The sequence below is a fragment of the Gouania willdenowi genome, chromosome 5 (assembly GCF_900634775.1).
Source record: "Gouania willdenowi chromosome 5, fGouWil2.1, whole genome shotgun sequence".
In the NCBI taxonomy this organism is placed as follows: domain Eukaryota; kingdom Metazoa; phylum Chordata; class Actinopteri; order Blenniiformes; family Gobiesocidae; genus Gouania; species Gouania willdenowi.
The window spans coordinates 8135356-8150649 of NC_041048.1; the positions used below are offsets into that span (position 1 = coordinate 8135356).

The following is a 15294-nucleotide window of genomic DNA, read 5'->3' on the forward strand; positions in this document are numbered from 1 at the left end:
TGAACTACAATATTTTTTTATCCGAAAGTTAGAAAGTCAATTACAATTGCGTTCTCAATTACTAAAGTTTAATTACTCAGCCTGAAATATATAACTTAATAAAAGTTATCCTTCCTCTTGTGTTAGCTTTCTGTTAGCATCTCTTTTGATAACGGGTACTAATCAGCTGTAAAATACACTAAAAACCATTATCTATCATCTAAATTGTTTCCTATGTATTGGTTACCTTGTTAGGCTTCCTAATCAATGAAAATAAAGGTCAGTAAACCCCTCAATTTCATTTATTTAAATCGTAAAATGTGAGAAAGCTTGATATGAAACATATTTTAATAATTGTTAACAACTACTTATGTGTAGAACTGTACATAAAACTGTAACATGGTTCCTTAGTTTTGAGTGAAATTATAATTTACCATTTTTATAGAATTTTCAGGTCACTTACCTAAACAAAATTACACTTTAATTACGATTACGACAGCAACTGATTTGTTTAAATTACAATAACATTTACAATTACGCCATTGTTGTAATTAATGATCAATTACGTGATTACATATATGATAAACCCCAACCCTGGCAAAAATCTTCAAAGCTCGAGCCAACCAATTTGTTCAAGGATTGCCTTTAATTAGAGCGTCTGATATGGAGGATTTAATGCTAATACACTGCTCAGCTTTTTCTCATGACCTTTGATATTTTTATAGATTTAACTGATCCACAGGCTTTTTTATGCTTTTCCGTATAGAGGGTGATAGTTCACATATCCTTTGAACAAATCCTAAGCACATTTATAAACTATAGAGCAATGCATTTGTATGTGCATTCTTTGAAACGTGCAGTCAAATACAGCATAAACGTACAGTGCTGCTTACAAACAGACTGTTGAGTTTTGTGTTTGATTTTTTTTAATTTTTCATGCATGAATAAGCTCTGTGTTGTGCTCTTTTAAGTGGCGATAGGGGTGGTGACCTAAAAATGAAGTGACGGGATTAGTCGTGATGCTTTCGGCAATGCTTGGTTGACATTTTTCACAACTGGCTAAAACATTTGTAACCTTTTGGTTTTGCTAAAGGGTGATTAAAATGCAAAGGCCACAACAAATCTACACACCTTAAATTCCCTTAGGTATAAAATATGGTAAATGTTAATGAATTATTATTAAGGAAACATCTGATCAGCTTTTATTGTAAAGTGTGGCTGTCACCAGAGGTGTAAAGAGTACTGATATAACTGCGATAGCTCAAGTAGAAGTACTTTATGTTATCACTTCTGAGGAAGACTGGCAGTTGACAGTTGAAAACATGTCAGGAGATCAAATCTCTTGAAAAAAATGATTAGATAAATCTGTATAAATGAAACCTTAATATATATTTTTCAAAAATATATATTAAATTGAAATGTTAAATATGGAATCAAAATGTTACATTTAAATATATAATATAATATTTAATATTTATAATTTCACAAATATTGCTGTACATCTGGTCAAAAGTAACGTAAAAAAAAATCACATACGTTTTTTAAATGTGGTTTGTTGCTAAATGTTGCAAAAAAGTTTCTTTTTATTTTAGAATGTGCAACTTTACAATTGGCCTCTAAGTATAGCTACATTTATGAACAAATTTATGAGGAAATATCCTCCATTCAATGCTGTTATAGAGTGGTGCGTCACGTTTATTCTGATTGGTCGGCTGTGATGTGATACATTTGATTGTTGTCTCTTCATTTTTTGTAGTTTCACAATGTCCGTTGATCATTTTAAACAAAACAAATGTAATTTACTCAGTATTGTTTGGGCGTAGAAATGTAACAGACTACTTTCCTTCTTTTAAAACGTGAGTTCTTGTAATCCATTACTTTCACCAACTGTTTAAGGACCTTTTGCCCTTTTAGTGCATGCCTCACTCATAGCTTTGTTGTTGAACTGTTTGCTATCCTTGACTTCATGGCCAAGCCTGTTGCACTCATGTTATACAATAATACTAATAATAATAATAATAGAGCTACTTTCTGTTCAGTTCTGGACATTTCAGATGCTGTACAAAGACATGTTATAGGAGAACAACCCTCAAACGCGTTTGTAATGTGTGTATTTGATCAATTGTTGGTTAATACACAAATACAGTCACTGGGAAAAAAAAAAAAAAAACACTCCTTTTCAGTTCAGATAATTCAATTAACCTAAAGGAATATGTTTTCAGATATTGTAAGAAATCCACCCAGAAAATGTAAAAATTTTGTTTTACACAATACATGTGCTGGCCTGTCCTTTCTCTCAGCCTTTATTTGACACTCTGTAGTTTGTTGCATTTGTTAGATTGGATTGAATTGGATAGCACAGACAGGCCAAGTTTTTCTTTTTAAATTCAAACATTTAAACCTTTGAGGTAAATGTTTTTTTTAGCTCGTAAAATGATGGGTTTTTTTTTCTTATATTTTTTTTTTTGCGGTATATGTGCATATTCAAAGCAATCATCAAACAGGGCAAAAGTATGAGGGGCCATTAGGGACATTATTCATAAAAAACAATCACCCACACGTATGAAAATGCTCTCTCACACACATGAAATATAATAATGCACGAACATATGTAGAATCGTTCACGCACACATATGTAGAATTGTGCGCGCACACATATGTAGAAGAAGAGAAGATGTAGACTCAGTAAACTTTGCTCTCCTCTGATAAGTCAGATGTTATGGTTCAGGGTGAGGACAGAGAGTCACATCTGTAAACATCCCTGTGAAACTGGACACATCCTTGATAGTGTTGGGGGAGGTCAATTGGTGATAGTGAATTGTTGTCGTTACAGGCTAGCATTCTTCTTCAAAGTCTCTGTTCACAGTAATCCAATAGTGTGGGATCAAACAATTGGCCGACACATCCTCTCCATTCTTTCCAAGATCGATTCTTTATAGTCTGAGAGTTCAGTGCCCTGCCCAAACCTTCAGTGATGAGTGGCAGCCTTCCCAAAACGCCTGCCAACGAAATACAGACTTTACAATAAAGCACAGATAGCAGCCAGCTCCAATTAGCAGCATCCCTGCTTCCATAATTCCAATCATGTATATATCCTCGACGTCCTCAATTGAAAATAGAGACAGACAGACGACCTTCCACGAATCCCAGGAATCTATTGAATATCCAGCTCGGAAAGTTCCAGCAGGGCACACAGGCTCACCTCGGCCTCGTCTTTTCATTGAAAAAAAAATTATACATATCATTAAATGACCAGCTGACCAATTGCATAGTTTTTGGTTTTTGGATGACTACAAAGAGAGTCTCCTACAAGCAGCAGCCAAAACAAGCAGCCAGGGCAGATAGAGAGGAGAGCGGGAGAGGAAAAACGATTCTACTTGATTCTATACATGTGGATAAGCACTTTTATATGTGACACACACACAAAAACACACAGACACACAGGGTAAAATTTAAAGACACTGACATATGGAACAAATAATTACATCAGACAATTTATCCAAAAACTATTTTAGCTCATTGTTGACTTTGAATATAACTTTTTTGCGTAAAATGCTTTGAAAATCAAACTCAAGTCCAAAAGATGAAAAAGAAAGTAATTATTCAAGCCACTATAACATTTCTATCAATAATACTTCCTTATGTATGCCAGCATAGAAGGAAACAAATACCAAGTGATTAACTGATGTTTTCTAAACTCCTTAATTAGTGGACTAACTTATAATTCTGCCAATATTTCAAGCATGAATCCTGTTGTCTTTAGTGTGTTATTACCCTGATAACTGCACAAAATATTGTGCGAGTGGAATTGATGTGACTTAAAATCCAGTATTTATACAGATTCTGGTAATTCAATGCTGCAATCCTGCCTCTGCTTTGCCACATTGTAATGTTTCGAGCTGAACGTACAAAGAAAAATTACCTGAAAGCAAGGATTATCTGAGTCAGCTCCCTCTGCTCAGAGTTGCAACAGCACAGCCTTTTCCCTCACTTTCCCTCAAGAGAGCCAGCAAACATAACAGAGTGCGATCTGGGTAAAAAGCAGATGATGAAAGGTAAATACGAATTCCAGGTGGGGTTTTTTGATCTCTGCTTTTGTAGCTGGTGAAAGTGCCTGGAGTGGAGAATTGGAGCTCTTCAGTGTTCATTTCCGAGGACAATCAGAGGTATAGCCGTGTCCTGTCTCCAGTAAACTGACCTAGGATCTGACCTTCCCTTAAAGTAAACCTACATGATACACAAGGAGAGGATGTAAGCTATGTGTGAAGAGTTTGTGCTTCACTGAAGCAACTTTGCTATCCTGCTTGTCTAAAACCCCCAGTGATTTGTGCACTGCTATATTGAAGCAAGGTCGTGTGGTGTATGAAAGCTTTCTCCGTGATGCACAAATATGCGTTCACGTCCTTCATTTTTGCAGGTTAGTTAGTCATATTTGACAATCTTGCAATGCAAGCAGCAGAACAGTGCAGAGGTGTAAAGAATACTGATATATTCTACTCAAGTATGTACTGTTACTTGATTGAAATTATACTCAAGTACAAGTACAAGTAAGTCATACATAAAATACCCAGGTATAAGTAAAAAGTAGCTCAATTAAATAGTATTCAAAGTAAAAGTTACTAGTTACTTTCACCCACCCACATTTTATTTTTTTAAATCTAGCACATTTGGAACTTAATTAGATTTCCACAAAGGCATCTGTATAAAATAAAAGGTTTGTCAAAATGTGTAATTCTTTTTAAGTAAAATAACACCAATGAATTCAATGACATTTATGAGAAATCAACCTCCATCAATGCTGTTTTGGCGCGGTGCGTTACATTTAATCTGGTTGGTCGGCTAGGATGTGATGCATTTCATTGTTGTTTTTTGTAGTTTCACAATGTACATTGATCATTTTAAAACAAAAAAAATTCCATTTTACTCAGTAGCGGTTGGGCTTAGAAATGTAATGAATTACTTAACTTATTTTAAAACATACTTAAGTACGTATCAGTAAAATAAATGATTTAGAAATATACTCAATAATGTAATTCATTACTTTCACTATGTAACAGTGAGAATTGCCTTTGAATTTATACATTTATCCATACATTCATATAATTGATTTTTTCTTGCACTCTTGACTAGTGTGTGATGTCTTCATGTGTCTTTCCTCAGGATTTCTCTATAGATTAACGCCGGTCAAGTATGGGTGAAAGAAGCCTGAGGAGTCTGATCTTGTCGGGGGATTAGCTCTGCCCGCCGGATACGTTGATTACTTTGGAGCATGGCTAAATAGATGTCATTAATCAAGTTAATGAAACACAATGTCAATATCAACCCTAACAAGATTCTGTTGCAAACCGATGGCCTTCCTGACATCCACCACCTCTTTTTGATGGGAAGGATTACAATGAAACATTTTTTTTTTTTTAATGTAAAAAACCAAGAAAACAAAGCCACACAGTGTGGCTTTTTAAGATATTCATAAAATTATAATACAAACAATAATAGATACAGCAGACATAATATTATTCTTCATAACTTTAAATGAAGCATGAGCCTAGTAGAGGAAATTAGGCTAATTATGTTTTTTCCCCACTTAATTTTATTATAGTCTCAGTGCAAAACCATTTTGTTTTTATTAGGAGTATTTGTTTGCCTTTCTGGAGATTTTAAATGTAGTAAGATAAAATACAATACTACATCTTATTTATTTATTATTTTATTTATTCATTCATCCATCTATCTATCTATCTATCTATCTATCTATCTATCTATCTATCTATCTATCTATCTATCTATCTATCTATCTATCTATATAAATGTCGAGTCTTTTTTTACTGGTTAATATTTCAAAATTGTAAAACAAACCTTTGTAAGCCACCAATTAATGAGTCAGTAATCAGCTCGACTAATGATAATTATGTATGTATGTATGTATGTATATATATATATAATAGCATGCAGCGATATGAAAGGAAATATGAAATTATAAAGAGGAAACAAGAAGCTAATGACTCGACTTCACTCAGAGCAACAAACGTGTAGTTTAATACAATTGTACATCAAATGTCAGCAGTTTCCGTGAGACCAGACTACAGCACACTCTCACCAATGCTCCCGTGTCCATCCATATGGTATTTAATTGCTGGCTCATGTGCTACGTTTAAGCCCCTTTATGTTCTTAGTCGTTATTTGGCCCCATGCTAACAACCCCTTAGTGCCTCAGATATGTCCTGTTACAATTTATTTCCACAATTACTCGTCTTTGCATGTATTGTCAAAGCAAGTGGCTGAGTAATAAACACTCATCATCACTATTTTTTTCCCCTCTTATTCATCATCATCAACTTAACAGTTATCTACTGATTTTAAGCTGAGAGAAAAGAAAAAAAAAACAGTTTTCTTAAGCAAGTACAAACTTAACTTTGATTATCTTTGACAAAGATTCTATTTATGTAACTTATATTAAGGATGATATAGTATCATACTGTATTTCTAGAAGAGAAATTATTTAGAATCATCATTAAAAACAAGCTCGAAAGAAAGTTATAGATCTAGAAAAACAAAAAAAAACTAAAATATCTGTTAATAATTTGCTGCACAGCTTCATGTTTGGATATTTTGAGTCAGGATCTTTTCAGGCCAGTGGCAGAGTAGACATATCTCTTTAATCATTTCTAATGTCTAAACCTAGGGTCACATTATCAAGATTCATGTCAGCACTTGGAAAATTAATCTGACCATTAAAGCTGCAGTATGTAGAATCTGTGAGACTGGTATGGAAACAACTACGATCCCCCTCTTCTTTCAGTTTCGATCATGACTTACTTCCTGTTTCCCTGTCGTACACCAACATCCTCGTGAACACGCACGTCTGTTATTTTGTCTGTTATCACTTTATCTCTTGGACTCTCTCTTCGTTAAGTTGGTCTTCCTTTTTTTACTTTCTCTGATTGGGAGGAGTCATGCCTGTGATCATTTGAACACACAATCCTTGCATTTAAGAAGTTTCCAACAAATTAACTAAAATATAAAATCATTAAATGCATGATTTGTGAAAACCTGCAGGTGGATATTATTCTCGCTTTAAGTGGAAAACAGGTGGAGTTGTCATTAAACCATCAAAACAGTGTTTTTCAAACAGTAACTCCTAAAAGAATGAAGCGTGTCCTTGTTTGCACCTCACTTGAATATGTATGACTAAAGTTCTCTTGTAATTTTGCCAGAAAATAAATTATTATTTATGTCAATGGGGAGGCGAATTCTTTCCAACAACTGTCAGAAACAGCTTCAAATGTGTATAATAATACAATAAAACATGAAGTCCTGAAGAAACACAAACCATCAGGGTATTTAAATGTATTTTCCTTTAAGGTTTTAACTTCTAATGAGTAGCTAGGGAAGATTTTTGTGTTTAGTTGCCTTTTCATGTTGTTTCTGCTCATCCTGATAGAAGCTGTCTCTCAAAAACAAGTTTCAGAATTAACCCAAGAAATGTCCCTCCTGCAATTCAATTTACTTTTTCTGACTTTACGGCATTTTTCACCAAACCATTGTGTTTATTCACTTGAAAACATCCTGTTTTCAAAAAAAAGGGCTTGAAATTCTTCATAACCGTCAGTTAAAAATGAGCTCATCAGCAAAGATGTATTGTGTATGAATAATGTAGGAATGGGCAGGTTGCAACACTTTTATGTGTCCGTGGTATTTTTAGTTAGTGCTGCTCTTGTATCCATGCAGTTTGATGATGGTGTGAAGAAAAATAAGACACCTTGTTCAGGAAAAAGAGGAAGTGTTAAAAGCCCTTCAACTTTTCTATGCATTGGCAGATTTATTTTGGTAATTTCACATTTTTTGTCATTAAGGAGATGAACACTGCTATTCTCATGAGTTGACGGTGACCTTTAAAAGAAAAGAGGGTGGCTGCTGTTAATTAAGAACAGATTCATCACTCCCCTCCACTTTCATATTTCAGTCTGTCCCTCTAAAATCTAATATTAGGCTTTGATTAAATCGACTGCTTTCATGTTTTTGACGTTCCCCTGCCTATAGCGCCCTTTGAGTGCTGGAGGTAGACACCAGCAGACGCTGCGACCATGGACAGGTCACTGGCCAAATTGGAGCCTTAAGTGGATTTATAATAATAATAATAATAATAATAATAATAATAATAATAATAATAATAATAATAATAATAATAATAATAATAATAATAATAATAATAGATTTTTTTTAAAAGCGCTTTTCAGGAGACTCAAATACACTTCACTGGTTAAGACCACAACAGAAAGTATAGTGATTAAAATTTGTCACCTTTTGTGTTTTTGGAGTCATTTTGTGTGTTTTCTGTTCATTTTGTAGTCTTCTATTTGTATAGGGGTCTATAGGACGAAGGCGAGACTTATATACATTGACGTATATAAATGACCACCGGCAGTAGACCATAGTAAAAGACTAGTTAGGCGTTTTTTCGCATTTCACAAGAATGATACATCATCATAGATTTCTCCGGATATGAGCTTTAAAGGGGTACTATTATGAAAAAATCACTTTATTATGGTTCTGCTACAGTGATATACATTCCTTTAGCCTCATTCAGAGGGCCGAAGTTGAAAAGGTTCTGTTTTCTCCCTCCCTTGTTATTCCACATTTTGTAAAAATGTAGTTCCAAACGTAGAAGTTTGATTTTTCTCTAAACTCCAAAAAACAGGCGAGTTTTTGAAATAAACCTCAAATACTGTGTTGTTGGGGCTCTTAGAACAAATGGAGCTGGGTGAAAAATAGCATTAACGATTGACTAGTTAACTAGAGACCTTAATCAATGATTGACCAGTTAACTAGAGACCTTAATCAATGATTGACTAGTTAACATGTCCAAGTATTTGCAGCTCTCTTGTGAACTAGTTTGCGTTTTGACATCTTTGATAAAGGGCATTAAAAACATAGGGGTTTTTGTTCACTTTTAGTTAAAAATGATAATCATCATAATGATAATGGACATGGTCTTGATTAGAACATGAAGCAAAAAGACAAGGTCCCACACCAGGTGGAAATCAGTGGCGGCTGCTGGTCTTTCATGCAGGGGAAGCTCATTTTCTGCCTACTTCAGAAAATGTATCTGTTTATTTAAATGTGAATTCTAGCAGAATTCACATTTTGTTGTCAACAACTATTTGTAGATTATCACACACGCACGCGCGCGCGCACACGCGTAGCTGCTGCGCGCTGGAGTGTGAGTGTTTGGTCAAAAGTCTCACAACACAAGCAGTAACAGTCTCCACAAACACCAAAAACAGACACTAGGTTTGTCAGAAGTTGATTCGCTATGAGAGGATCAGCAAAGTCTCCGTGTCAACACAGAGCAACGGACTGAAATATTTGAAAACCCCGCCTGTGTGCTTACAACGTCATACTCTCTGATTGGCTCATTTCGCTGTCAATCAAAATTGAATTAGCCTGAGACAGATCATCCAATCATCATCCATTATTCCAGCGTCCGGAACAGACAGATCCAGCCCACTGCTCCGTAGACCTCCTGTGAAGCCCGGCGTCCGATGGGCGGGACTAAGTGCGTCATAACCGAGCATTTATCCAATGAGCGTCTAGTTTGACTGCAGTGGATCAACCCCTAAATCCTCTCTCATTGAAGTCAATTGAAGCTGAACTTCACCACTGTTTATTAACACTGTGACGCTGCGGTAATGAATGAAGAACGTCACGCTGTCACTGTCAGTTTCCTGTTATAAGAAGCTGATTCTGAACTAAACATACATGTGTTCTGTCATATATTTAGTCAATGAAATGTACACACAACACTACATATTTGACCACTGATTTTAGGGGAAGCTGAGGTTCCCTTGTAGTCTTAAAGCATCCGCCACTGGTGGAAATTGACGAGAAATGATAAGAAACTATAGAAATAAATTAATTCAGGAGGCACAAAATAAGGTTTCTTTCCAATTATTTAAAAATATAGTGTGTTATCACTCATCCATTCCGTCATGATGCTCTATGATGGTTTTTTTTAAAGAATTCTGAGCGAAATGTTGTATGTCGGACAGAGGGGGGGTAGTTAAGCCAAAAAAGTTTGAGAACCACTAATATTGGGGATACAACTATCTTTTTTTAAATTTCCGAAACTTTCCACTCTTAAATAAAAATGTGTCTCATTTTGCATGAGTTTCCTTGAAATGATCAGTAAAAGGCAACAGTAAAAGCATCCTTATGTTAGTCAGGCACTAACTATAGCTTTCAGGAGTGTGAATGCATCAAGCTTCAGTACTTTCCTTTCAATGATAGAAAAAAAATACTGACACAAACCTACTGCCGACTGCCAGGGACAAGCAATCTCTATACACTGAATGCTCAAAAAACCTTGATGGTGGAGAGTGAATTTGAATTAAGGATAAAAAGCATGAGTGATGAACTGTGAGGGGATGTTCAGAAGGTAACAGGCTGTACAGGGAGACACAAAGAGAACTTCAATTTTCTTATTAACTTGGATGAAATCAGGGGGAAAAAGTGTGCTTTGGATTAAATTGCAGAATAGGGTGGAGATGAATATCAGGGAAATGATTGTCATTATTCACGACCATAAACATAAGCTTATATAACAATAATCCTCAATTATTGTTTTCCAAATGCCCTTGGAACATCATAAATGTTAAATAAAAAGAATTAAAACAAAAACATCTGCACTTCTGGCTTCCAACAAAAACTTTTTTTTTTACAAAATGGTAAATTGAATTAGTCAAAGTTGGGTTTATTATTCCTGAGTAATGAGGAATATTGCATTAGTGTGTGCAGTTTGTTCTTTTGTCTCATTGTGCCGTGACACCCTAAACAATTCAAACTATAGCCCTGCACAACAAAGGCCTTTGAACACAACAAAAATAGTGACGCAAAGAGGGAAAATATTGATAACATTGAGGTCTTTCTTTATTTACTTTGTGGTCTGTGGCTGTACTATACAGTAATAAGGACACATGTAGAAATAAAAAAAATAAAAAACATAGAACATCCATCCATCCATTTTCCAGCTTGCTTGCTCCTTTTCATTTGTCCGCTTATTTATGCGTGTTTATGCCCTTGTTCTTCATCATGAAAGCCAATAACTCAGGCCACACTTTTGTAGTGTGTATGAAAGTGTATGCTCAATGACAATACAAGGAATTCTGATTCTGACAAGTCACCACACATTTAGAGTTGTTGTAGTTTAGACTTGCCTGCTTATGCTACACCCAATCAGCTGGAACCTTTTATTGCCGTTGGTTAAGTCTTCACATTTGTTTTAGAATCTGTTCTGATTGGTACCACATTTTAAAAGGTAATTAAGGTAACGTTCATTCTGACGAATCCTAAAGCATTTAGAAAGCTCTAGTGTCGTTTGCTTGTCTCATTTGAGCGGTTTGAACACAAACAAAGTCTAGAGCCGATCAAACGGGAATTCTAGAGGAATTGTTTCTGCCGATCTTGGAGCATTTCCAATTTGTACACAACCGCATTTGGCGTGAATTAACAACAGGAAGTGTTGGAGATGATATCGAACCCACGGCATTATGGATGATCAGGAGAACCGGTGGTGGTGCAAAACAGGGCATTAAGACCACCAAAACCACAGCAACTTGTTGCTGCTCTATTGTTGAATGTTGTAAAAAAAAGATGTCTGTGCATTCTTAAGGTGCGTTCACACCAAACACGACTTCAGCAAATCTGGCGACTATGTTACATTTAAGATCAATGTAAATTATGCAACTCGCATGATTCTAGCAACTCAATCGAGCATCCTGGAAGTCACTCAAAGTTGAAAAATGTGAACTTTCCAAGAAACTTTGAGTGACGCTGTGTCGTGGCAGCCAATCGGCAATGAGTTTCTCTCTTTCTGCAGAGCCGGAGGCTGCAGCGAGAAGGCTGTACACTTCTTCAACTTTCTGCGGCCAAGATGACACTGGCATACTCCTTGAATAAGCCTTTTAAATTCTAAGTATATTTTGAGTGAACTCATACTTTAGTAATTCTGTACGTTGAGCATTTAAACCATAAGTACAAGCAGCGCTGTGTATGATAAGCGCTGTACGTACGGCCAGTGAAGAAGTGTACAGCCCACTCGGTGCTGCCTCCAGCTCTACAGACACATACTATTTCTCCGGTTGTCACCTCACTGGAGCGACCATAAACCACAACTATGTTCAAGCAACTCATCACGGTTGATTTAAGCGGCTATAGTCGCGTTTGGTGTGAACACACCATTAAGTAATCGTTTTGACCCCTAGATGAGAGCATCTTCTTAGTGTTTCTGTCTTTCTGCCAAGAGAATTCTCTACTCCAGTAATGCCCTCCTCAAGCGGTTAGCTCATGTAACTGCACCAGAGGCTGTTTGGAGCAGATCAGAAGTTGCGCTGTGAACGCAAACTGAGCCAAACCAAGTTAAAAGGACTGAGTCCCGGACTAAACTGGTGTGACACCCTAAAAAGGTTGCCTGTGTTTTGCAGATATCTACTAAAAACTCAATAGAGAAGTATGCTAGCTTTGAGCTTTTTAAGTATTTTTAAAGGTATCAAGACATTGGTCAGTATGCGAGCTTGGCCAGAGAATGTATTATCTAGAAGAAAAAATATAGAGTGATTTTGCTCTGCACCATTACATGGTGTTAGTTTGACTTTCCACTAAAAGGAACATAGTGTTTACAAGCTGCTTGAAACAAAGAAAAGAGGAGGATGTGATGTGAGAAGAGTGTCGATTAGATGAGGTGGGCCTTGGTTAGTGAGTGAGAAAGCAGTCATTTGATACACTTTACACATTAAGGAAGCTGCAGAGTGTCAACACTAATCTATTCTGTTGTCAGCCATCAAAATGAAAATGTGTTTCCTGTTGGCATTAAAAACAAGTGCTGCTCTTGAGTGAAACTGCTTTTAAACAGCATATACTGTATATACCCACTGATTTATCATAGTATCTATGTCAGTCAGCACATGAGTAGAACATAAAAAAAAAAAAGCTTTTGTGTATCAGTAAGTAATACCAGGTTGTGGAACAGTTTGTGTGTGGAATTAGAAACAGTTTCAACAGAAATGCATCAAATTTATCTTCTCGAAGCATAGTGTTAAAGGGCAAAAAATATATAGATAAGTGTATATATACTTATGTATGTGTATTTTTGGACAGATGAATGTATACATGAATTAACTACTTAATATAATCACTAGTATATTGATATATATATATATAAATGAATTATGTCTCCTTTTATAGTGTAAATAGGTGTATATTATAAGAAGAACAATTTATAGAAATAAAGTATAGTACTAGATATACTGTACAAGGGGCAGAATCATATATGCTTATACTTACTCCTACTCCTTTTCAAATATGTACAGGCTTATTCTCACGGCGAGAATAATGGAGTGTTCGACTACTTTGTACTTTGGATGCAAGCGAGACATTTAGTAGGCGGGGTCTGCATACTTGGTATGTTTTTCCTGAGTCTTGCCAATCACATTGCTGCCAAAAGGGACAAAAAATTCAATAATGTAAATGACTTCATTAGACTTATCAAAGAAGACAAGATCAGGTTTGATTGCTTTGATTACCCACAGGCTGTATATGGGCCTGTACCAGAGCAGTTTAAAAACAGTTCTGAACATATTGTGGATCGTACCATGCATGGACCTTATCGTCAAATCCACATGCATACCGGAGTCAATAGTAGAATGTTCAGGCAACTCCATCATGCCGTTTTTAATAAGCAGTCTCTGCCAAAGCAGGACATTCACTCATTAGATGCGGGACTGTTTCATTAAACTGGTTGCAGAGCCTACACCTGTCGGAAACACCCTCCTTCAAAATACCCACCCCCCCCATTTATTTATTTATTTTTTTCAATAAATCCTTTAAATCTTATACGTTCTCCTTTTCTTGGACATCAGCAGGCATTGTTATATTTCTGCGACCAGGCAAAGAAAGAGAGTGCTGTGTCTCGATCAATGACAGAGACTACGTGGGTCAACGATTGTAATGCCTGTGTTTACTGAGGCAAAGTATTGAAGAAAGACAGGCTGGTTGGGTGCAAACTGGAATCAATACCACAGCTATCATCATTTGCACGCTTTATTAATGGCAGCGCCCTCGGCCAGCAGAGAGAATAACACTCACTTGCATTTCGGCAACAAACGCGCCAGCGTTTAAGGAGCTCGCTTTCTATCAATCATCTCAGTGGAAGTTGCTCTCAGCAATGGTCCAGCTACTGCTATACTCACCTAACCAATAACTCCCCCCTCCCCTCTCTATAATGTAATGAACAGTATCAATTATGTTGGCGAGCTGACAGGATGCACAAACAATTGTGGATGCTTCAATGTCTAAAGGCTAACTTAACCAGCTGCACAATATGGGGTGTCGATTGGAAAGTTGTGCATGCTAAAATAAAACTGCAACTTTTTGCAACATTTAGCAACAAACCACGTTAAAATTGTGATTTTGTTTTTGTGTTACTTTTGATCAGATTTGTGATTTTTTTTTTTTCTATAAAAAAATGTAATGTCAGTGTTAAATCTTAATGTTAAATCTAAATCTAAATGTTAGATCTAAATGGTAAATGTAAATCTTAAATGTTGAATCTTAAACTAAATGTTTAATCTAAATGTTAAATGAAAATCTAAATGTTAAATCTAAATCTAAATGTTAAAATGAAATGTTAAATTAAAATATTAATGTTAAATCTAAATGTTAAAAGAAAATCTAAATGTTAAAAGAAAATCTAAATGTTAAATCTAAATCTAAATGTTAAAATGAAATGTTAAATCTAAATTTCACGTATTTTTCATAGTGGTACTTCTGGTGAATTTGCATATTAACTAAATATTTACTTTCACCCCTGACATTTAGTTTTAACATTTAACATTTAGATTTAACATCTATATTAAACAATGACATTATTTTTTTTAACAAGAAAAGCAAATTTCACAAACGTTGCTGTAAATCTTGTCAAGAGGAACATAAAAAATTCACATAGGTTTTTGAAACGTGGTTTGTTAGTAAATGTTGCAAAAAATTGCTATTTATTTTAGCATGCACAACTTTACGATTGGCGCCCCATAGGACAAAGCTCCGTTTTATTCAGCGCCTTTCCTTCACTTCCTTGATGAAACTCAATAGAATTTTCATGAATTTAAAAAAGTATATCCCTTCATTCAGCAGTGACAGCAGCATCAGTCACACTGGATGTAGATAAGAGGAAACGAGCGTACCCACCCACGGGTGCAGCCTATTCTTGTGGTAGTTGAGAAATTTCCCTTTGGTGAGACGTCATCCTGCTTAGGGAATACAGAA

The 15294-nt window shown here is 35.7% G+C and overlaps 1 protein-coding gene across 3 annotated transcripts in view; it reads left to right on the forward strand.

The window, feature by feature from the left end:
- The window catches only part of LOC114463370 (metabotropic glutamate receptor 4-like), a 222398-nt gene that overhangs the window by 135457 nt on the left and 71647 nt on the right, over positions 1–15294 (forward strand). The gene's annotated exons all lie outside the window — the stretch shown is intronic.